This window comes from Mastomys coucha, unplaced genomic scaffold (genome assembly GCF_008632895.1).
Source record: "Mastomys coucha isolate ucsf_1 unplaced genomic scaffold, UCSF_Mcou_1 pScaffold22, whole genome shotgun sequence".
In the NCBI taxonomy this organism is placed as follows: Eukaryota; Metazoa; Chordata; class Mammalia; order Rodentia; family Muridae; genus Mastomys; species Mastomys coucha.
In genome coordinates, this window is record NW_022196905.1 from 218954886 (window position 1) to 218964626 (window position 9741).

Sequence of the window (9741 nt, forward strand, 5' to 3'; positions counted from 1 at the left end):
AATATCTATGGGATAAAGTGTCTAAACAAAGTGTGGGTGTATTTATTTAATGGAAGCAGTAAGAATGGATGGTGTATAAGTATGTAGAAGGAACAGGGTAGAGTTTGCCAGCTAAATATTCAGTGTTGAGAAGCCAGATACAGACTACGTTAGTGTATTACAAGTCTTGTTAGTGATTAGTCTCATTAGAAAGAAGTGTGGAATGATTTCAGTGGTGTGTGGTGGATTTGCTATTTACAGGAATGCTAAGGTCTGTCTAGTCCATGAAAAATCCATCAGGGTTTGTACAAGATATGTAATCAATATGTACGTCATATTAACAGTTTTTAAAAGACGTTTCTCTCTCCAGCTTGAGTTGTTTAGAAAAACAGCTATTATGTATTTTCTGCACTCCAAAACAATAATTGTGAAAGATGAATTTAATCACTGACTGCTATGGTTTGGCATTAAAATGTTCTCCATAGGTTGTGTGTTTCAATACTTAGTCTCCAGCTGGTGGCACTGTTCTTGTAAACTCTGGACCCTTTGGGCAGTGTAGCCTGCTCGTGGTGGGGCTGGAGGTTATGTCCATTTCTGGTTCTAGCATGAGAACTTTATTTCCTGGTCAGCAAGGATATGAAAAGCAGCAGTCACATGTTACCACTGAAGTATGTGGCAAAGCATACGTGCTCTGTAGCCATACATTTCCCTCTAAATGGGTCAAATCTCCCTTGACACTATGAGTCAAACTGAATCTTGTTCTTTTAAAAAACCTTCAATTGGATTCTTCCAACTTAATATGGTCTTTCTCAAAGGCCTTGCTTCATCTGAGCAAAGATAAGTAATAAATCAGTGTGAGCTAAGGCAGGGCTCTAGTAGTTGCAAAGAAAATTGTTATTTAGCTTGACTGGAAGGCCTATGGGGAATCTAAGCAGCTCGGTTGTATTTTAGGGAAATCCACTCACATGGCCTTTGTTATTGTATTAACATGGAAACATAAACTGCCTTGTCCTGCTCAGAATTTTCCTAATACCTTTCAAAAGTCCATAGTCACAAGCTCCCCTCTCTTGGCACTCCCCTCTCTTTTGATTCAGTAAGCAGAAACCCATGCCTACCAATAAAAGGCAACATTGCAGTGATTTCTTTTTTAAAGAATATTTTAAACTTGAAAAATTAGAAAAAATATGAAATATCTTTGCTATGTCTCCTAATTCAAAAAGACTGTAAACCTGGTCCAAGATTTCCACCAAATCTTCTAGGATTTCTCTCGCCTATTATACAAATGTAAGTGAAACAGACATTAGAATAAATAAATCCTGAAGATATGTGGCGTATATTTTATTTGTTTAAAGTGCCAGAGTTACACCTAAAGAGCAAGCAATTTTCCTTGGATCATCTACACTAAAACTTCATCATGCTGATTGTAGTTAGCTTAAAAACAAAACCTGCGGGAAGCTCACTTGATGCTTAAAAGTCATCTCAGAAAGGGTCCATCTGGTTCATCATCATCAAGGGCTAGTCCCAGGACTGTCTTCCCATGTAGGAAGAAGACCCTGGGAGACACCACCGAGCATTACAGAACAGGAATGGTGGACCGATGGCCATCTGTGGCACAACTGTCTTCCTTTACACTATAATGAGTTTGAACACTGGACAGAAGATGAGCAAACTAACACTTGACATTTCATAAATACAGTGATAGAGTACCGTGGGCAAAGGCAGAGGGCAGAAACAAAGATGGGGCTGGTTTTGATCTTCCTCCTTTACTTCAAATCAAGTAAAAGACTCATAATAACGTATTTATGCATATGAACAAATTAAGGATTTATAGATTGTCTCTTGTCTATTAGGCACTGAACTTATCTGAGTTCTACAAAGAAGGGAGAGAAGGAGGAGAAGGAAGAGAAGGTAGACCAAGTTCACAATATCATGAAGCATGAATGCTAAAATGAGGGTCAAAAGATAAGCTAACTCAAAATAGTTCTAAATTATCAGATAGAAATGAGCACAATAAATAAAATCAAAGACCTCAAGGGAACATATGATATGATATGATATGATATGATATGATATGATATGGCAACCATTTGATAGACGTGTGATGAGATGGCTTGCTTTGATGGCTGGGGCAGGCGATAAGGAGACCCTTGAAGCATTTTGGACTTTCCAAGAAATAACAGAGTGGCTGACCCCTTTAACAGTGCTGTGCGAGCCACTTTATGCCAGGCTGTAAAGGAAAGAAACACTGGCTACTGGGAAAAGAATGCTCTATGAGATTAAGGACATGGCTCAAAGACAGGTTTTCACTTACTATTTTTGGTAAATCATGAATTAATTTGCCCTCTAACTTTTCATTAACAAGGTGAACACATCTACCTCATTGGATTCCTATGAGGTTTATACAAGATAACGCATACAAGCTACTAATTCTACTTAAATGAATTAAATATTATCATCACTCCCATCATACGTGGTCCTGCGAATGAAAATATAAATGGAAGAAATTTATTTTTCTCTCTTTCCATTCTTCTTCTAGATGGACAACTGTCACATCTTGTTAATCATGAACTTACCTTTGGCCATCTCAGAGAGTCCACCCTACTTCCCCATGAGGAAGCTGATGAGGTGGTAAAACCAGTCAGGCTCTCTAAAAGAAGATTGTACCAAGAAAGACCTCAGACTCAGCCTGCCTTGGATGTGCTGTGTTCAATCATTAAAGGATTTGCTTGGCAGAAGTTCTTGGCTGTGAAAGTTTGAACGCTGAGCCTGTAACCCAGCATCTCTCTGCCTTACTCTGTCTTGCCATTGCGCATTCATTTCATTTAAGCTCTGATGTAGCAGCAACCATCTTGCCAGTATGGGAGAAATGAAGTCAGGGACTTCTTTTTGCTTCTCAAACTAATTTTTATGGACCCTCTGCCTAATTTGTGGTTTGAATGTGACTGAGATGTTTCTGCATTCCATGGTGCAGATATTTGGTCTGCTTTGGTGCAAACGTATGTCCAAAAGCCCAACTATGCTTTTGAATCTTGTCTTAGCCCACACCCTCGTGTCTGACTTCCTCCTGTGTATCTCTTTACCTATGATTGAGAGTATCCCCTTGTGTGGAATGTGTTTTTAACCATAGTGCATGAATGAGCTAGATGCATCTTCTCAATGTAGCCTCTGAAGAGCAAATCCTCAAGGCTCTTTCCTTCCCTGGGGCAGACTTTGGTTATTTTCCATCTGCCAGGAAACCCACCTGCTCAAACACGCACTATGTCATATTGTTAAAAATGTTATTGGTGTCTATATCACAAGCAACCTTCTAAATCCCTTCACAGGGTGCAGTGGTCTTATCTTTTGAGTGATATTCTGATAGAGATGTCTAAAACTTTTTGGACTTCATAATAGCTCACCCATCCCTATTTGCAGTCACATAACATCTTCCAAGATCTTTGAACCTACCTTCCCAGTATCCAGTTCTCTGTACCACAGACTCCAGGAAACATCTTAGTGACATTTCATGGAAACAGATTATCCAAGAGCATTCTTGTCATGGTAACATTTGGATCTCAAATCTTTAAAAGAGCAGCAGAACATTTTGTTCTCTGATTCAGCAAAAACAAAAGTGAATCTGTTTCCTGGAGAACAGCTCGGTTTCCATAGGGGCAAAGCCATAGCCTGCTGCCCCTCCCTGGCTGGCCCTGACAGCTCCGCTTAAGCTCCGCCCCTTCTCTTTCAGCCTCTTGCTTCAAGTCAATCCACCACGCAAAGAAGCTTTCAGGAACATCTGCACTCTCTCATGCGGGAAGACAAGCAGAGCGGACATCCTGCAGAAGGAAATACCAGTAAATAATAAAATACCAGGATCGACCTCTGTTGGGTGTCAACAGACACCGCTCAGGGTTAAATGCGCAGAAATCACAGATATGGCCCCATCTATGGAGCAAGCAATTGAAATTGTTAATGCTGCAGAAAACGTCTGTATTGCTTTTCATGCCTCAAAATGCCAAGCTCTGGTGTGCTGTGGCAGGGTCTGGATTTCATGGAGCAAGTGAAACATAAATAGTTGCAGCAACTTTTCTTTCCAAAAACACCTTGAATCTTCCTCGTGAATCTTGGACTGTGGAGCAGTTGAATAAGAAAGCGTTATGCTTTCAATATCTATTAAGCATTTAATAAACATCTGCAGAAAATCAATGGAGTCTGAAGTTAGAAACTTGCCTGAGAAGCCACCTCACCTGGGCACAAAGTACCTTTCTAGAAGGTGGAAATAAAATTAGCTTCACAGCCGCCAACCAGAAGCCTAGTTGGTGTCTTTGCGTGCATACGCGACACCTGTGCTCTGAGGCGTGTGGCTCCCTTCAAATCTCGGCATTGCGCATTTACCTAGATAACGCCTAGATGGCGTTAGTGAAACACTTCACCTTTGCTTTGTATTATGCATGTTCATACTGAACGTAAGATTAATTAATATTGACTGGCCAATAATTGTTCTGGGTTTCTTTAGCATTTACAAAGAATATAATGAACAAATTTGTGCTAGTTATGAAATTCTTTTTTTAAAGATTTATTTTTATTAATTTTATTTATGGGTGTGTCTTTATGTGCATGTGCTATGTAAGAGCATTCAGAGAAGTCAGATGAGACATCGGATCCCTTGCATCTAGAGTTACAGAAAGCTTGCTACTAGACCTCCACACAGGTGCTGGGAACTGGTCCCCCGGAAGGACAGCAAATGCTCTTAATTGCTGAGCCATCTCTCCAGCCCACTATACAATTCCTATAATGTGTCAAAATCTATACAGAAAAAAAGAAACACACCATTATTAATAATATAGACAAATGGGGGCTAGTGAGATGGCTCAGTGGTTGAGAACACTGGCTGCTCTTCCAGGGTACTGAGTTCAATTCTCAGCAACCACATGGCAACACACAACCGTCTATAAAGGGGTCTGATGCCCTCTCCTGGTATGCAGAAGTATATGCAGACAGAATATTCATACAATAAAAAAGAACATAATTTAAAAATTATTGTAAAAAAATAATAATATAGACAAATAATATCTGTTATCTATATTGTCCTATTCCTATAATAATTAAGGTTTTTATTTTTTATTTTGCTCAGTTAAACTTTTCTTTGTAGATTCTGAGGGAAGGGTAGGTGTACGTTTCTCTAGGTACCCGTGGAGGCTGGATGGGAGCATGGGACCACCTAAGGATGGAGTTACAGATAGTTGTGTGGCTCCTGACATGCATGCTGTGAATAGAACTCTGGTCCACTACAAAAGTGTCATGCACTCTTAACAGCTGAGCCATCTCTCCACTCAGTTAATAAGTTGTCACTATCATTACCATGCACGAAATAGCTAGATTCCCATTCCAAGATGTCCTTTAGTGATCTGGGCCTCCTGAATTCAGAACCCTCCCATACTGTATCAAGACTGGTCACTAACAATGGCCTATGACAGAAATGACAGGTGTCACTCCCAGGAGTAATACAGAAACAACTGTGGCTTCCATACTGAGTTCTGCAAGTCATCACTCATTCTAGGGGGTACCTAGCTGCTGTGTTTTGAGGATCCCTGTGATAGGCTCCACAGGGCACCATACAGGTTTCCAGCCAGCAGCCAGATCCAGGAAACAGGCTCTCCAGGCCCAGGTGAGAATCCTGGAGCCATTGTGACCAGCTGGGGGCCGGTGGCTGGAGAAGCCGCTCCTGGACCCCAGAGCTGACGAACTGGGGAGATGATGTGTGATTTTTATTTCAAGCCCATGCTTTGTTCTGATGATTTGTTCAGTGAGGAAAATAAAGAATTCACATTTTTTAAGAGTTGACAAGAAAACTAATTCTCAAGGCTGATTATCTGTGTGTTGCTGTATACGAATGGCTGTTTTCGGCCATCTTGTTGGATGCCCAGTTTGACTCCTTCTGCTGCTACTCTACACATCTTTTGTGCATTATATAAATCTGTTCCCTAGCTCACTAATAGTGAAATTACTAAATAAAATGCTAACCTTGGGAATCCTTTTGATATTCATTGATACATTTTCTCAGGTCTTATTATAATGAATAGTCATATTTAGCTAAAATCTATTGAGTCATGAAAGACAGGTCTGAGCCATGATGGAAATATTCCTGTGTCATAAGTCCTTGATGCCTCTCATTTTGACACCGTATTATTTTAGGTACTATTCTAGAAAATTCGTATTTCTCGGTATCCCATTGCTTTTTTGATACTATGTGATATTTAAGCCTACCTGTTGTCTATTCACTTTCTGTCCCTCTCTGTGTGCTGGCTTCCTGAGTTTTTCCATCTCAGGGAAGAATTCTAGCACACTCCCCGACTGCTAATCTACAAGCCCAGGCGTCACTTACTTATGTGCTGTCTCACTTCTCCCTGCTGACACTCTATTCCTTCTCACACACCGCAGCCTTTCCAGGCTCTCTGTTAGTGCTTCCCAGGGTCAACAATCCCTGTGCCACCCTGCCTGTCTTCTCCTCGTGTCTTATCCATGGCTCTGATTTACCATAATGGATCTGTCCTTGGAAGGCCTTGCAATAATTTAATTTTGTCTCATTATAACTACTTACTGATATCTAATGCTTCTGTGATTGCTTTACTGAACACTTCACTGAGTACTTTATGAACAAAAGACCATAATCTCCTCATGATAAATGACTGCAAATTATCACTGACGACAGTGCAGCCTGGCCTTCAGTGAAGCATCAGTGGACAAAGCCAATGAATCATACGAGATGAAAGCCGGAACAAACTGTGCCAGGACAAACTATCGTAGTGTCAGGGAAAACTCAGTCCATCTCCTCTTTGACTTTTCTCTGACATCTCATGTAGCTGGGATTTGGAAATCTACCCCTCCTCTAATGGCTTTCACTGTAGATGTGGACAGGTTGTAGAACTAGCAATGAGTACGCCATCCTGAGCCAACAAGGAGACCCAGTCCATTGAAGACGAGGCATCCTCCCACTCCTTCAGTCATTGTATACTCTGGACCTTCTCTTGTTCAGAGGATAAGGATGGCTGTCACTAAACAAACATCAATGCTAATTGGTTTTTAGCCACTATACATATTCTTCATGGAGAAAAAATGTATACTGACTTAAAATTACCTTTTCAGCATCTGATAGAATTATAGCAATTCTGGGTCATCAATTTTGTTGGCTAAACTTCCCGCAGAAAGAACTAAATGCAAATAAGAACAAGAAATGTTTATTTTATTGATTTATTGGGAGTTTAACATATTCAATAAAGCAGCCTTAACCAACAAATTGATTTTAATAAAATTAAGTATATTTTTAAAATAATGCCTTGTGCTTGGAGTGGTGGTACACTCCTGCAATCACAAACTTGGGAGATGGAGGCAGGAGGATCAGAATTCCAGAGGCTGTTCATCCTTGGATACATAATGAGTTTGGATCCAACCTGAACCCTGTCAGGCCCTTTCTCAAAACACAAAATAAATAAATGAAAATAATTTCTCCAAAACTGAAAAACAAATAGCTTGGACAAAGTCTCTGGGCACAAAGACAATTTCCAGAGTTCAAAAGAATAAATCTTTACATCAAAGATCATTTCTATTTGGTCCAAAGAGACTTTTACATGAAAAGACATTCAAAGAGCATATTAGAGTATGGTTCCCAGTTTTGTTTAGCTCTTGTTATCTGAGCCCTCATTTCTCACCCTCTAAGTTAGCATAGAACATTCTTTGGGACAGCTCCTAACACACTTCACAGAGGGCCTCTGGTTGAAGCCCCTGACCACATGATGGGAGCGTTTTGTGAGCATTTTATTAAAACTATGATCCATTATTCTAGCTGCATGTTATGTCACATTATGTCACAGCACTCGAGTCTTTACATACATTTTACATGTAACCCAGTAATGATTATTCCACAGAAAGATAATGGAGTCCAGAAGATTTTCTCTTTTTTGACAATTTGAACAAACTCACAGCCAGAAGTAGAAATGGGCTGGTTTTCTAGCAAGTCCTTAAGTTTCAGTGCTGTTTCTTCTTGTGGCTCTTCGTCTAGTCATTTGATATCAGATTGATTGGCAGCTGAGTTTGATTCTTTAACGTTTCTTCCGAGACTTTGAACAAAGCTATTGTCCATTAGTAAGTAACCTAGTTTATGAAGAAACACCCACACAGAGTATCAACCTGGTTTAGTAATTCCTGGTTACATGAGTCCTGAACTTTTAAATTGGGTTTCTATTTTTAGTGCCCCTCAAGGATATACAGAATTGTTTGCCCAAGGCATTTAAGTCTATGGGTCTCATCCTGTTTCATCAGCTTTTTCTAGGAATGACTTATGATTTATCTGCATGGCTTGAACATTTTCAGTACATACAAGGAACTTCAAGAATTATTCTACCATTCTTTGGAGGTGAACCTTCAACCTGGAAACAACTATTTCTAGGTCTACTTAGTGGTGTGTGTTTAATTACAGATGTTTGTCCTTCAAAGGAAACTACATAATAAGGCAGTTTTCCATTCTTTATTCTTTTATTAAAAATAGATTCTTCTCTCATAAAAATACAATAATAACTCAACCACCCTCTACTCCTCCTAGCTCCCTCAATATCTCCTCTCCCCCAGATCCACTCCCCTTCCATTTCCTTTTCAGGAAAGATCAGACCTCCAAGAAATCCCAGCCAAACAGGATAAAACAAGATACCCTAACACAAAGCAAGAGCCCAAGGCAACCCAATAGGAGGAGAGGAGTACTAAGAGCAGGCAACGGAGTCAGAGCTATTTTCATCCTCAAAAGTAATTAAGATCACAGTCTGCATTCAGACATTATTTCTCCTCCACATCAACTCCTAACTCTGTGTCTCTTCTTCCCTTAGGGGCACCTTATTGTCCAAATGAAGAAAAGCAGAAGCTTTGCAAAGTCCAAGTTAAGCTCTTTGTTAAGCAGTGCCCACCCTGGGGGATGGGTGGATATAAATGGTTATTCCCCTAAATTTGGCCTTATATTGACAGGTGGATTTCCTACATCAATTCTAGACCATCTATTCTGTTCACTGAGGTTTTTAATAATAGAAATAAGTGCATCCAAAATATAGATTAAGAACAAAACTAATAGTGACTCAATACTTGACTTAACACCTTGTAGTTTACAAGTAATGTCCTCACTTAATCTTATAGCCAATATCCATAGAAGGAAACACACGAGTACCTCACATTAAGATTCTTTCTTCATTCTCACCTAGGACCCAGCTCCACTTTAGAAATGATGAAATTGAGATTCAAAGACTACCTTGCCTAGCACAAAGTTTTAAGATTCCAGCGAAGAATGCAGAGACTCAAGGATCCAAGAGTGGGCCGTGATAAACCAGCCCACTAGCATGCTCTCAGTTTTATCCCATAGCACAGAGTTAAAGCCATGCATCTCATCACCTGGACACCATCTCATTTTACCAGGCACAGTTGTCACCACTAAGCATGAGCATAGAGGCTAGTGTGGATTTTTTTTCTTCTTTCTATCACTTCTTTATCGCTGAAGCCTCATCTTTAAAGATCCTCCCCTACTTTGTTCCAGTATAGATAGTGAATGTATCTCCTCCTGGCTTTTTTCCAAATGTCTAAGGGAATCTGAAAGCTGGTGCAGGAATGAGCACTTGAGTACCCAGGGAGAGAGGAGTAGCTTGCTTCCTACTCCAAAGTACTTCCAAGCACCACAGTTAGGAAGTATGCCGACATCTTGACTGCATTACCAGTCAGACAACATGCCCAGTAACTCTGCTGCATTTGAAA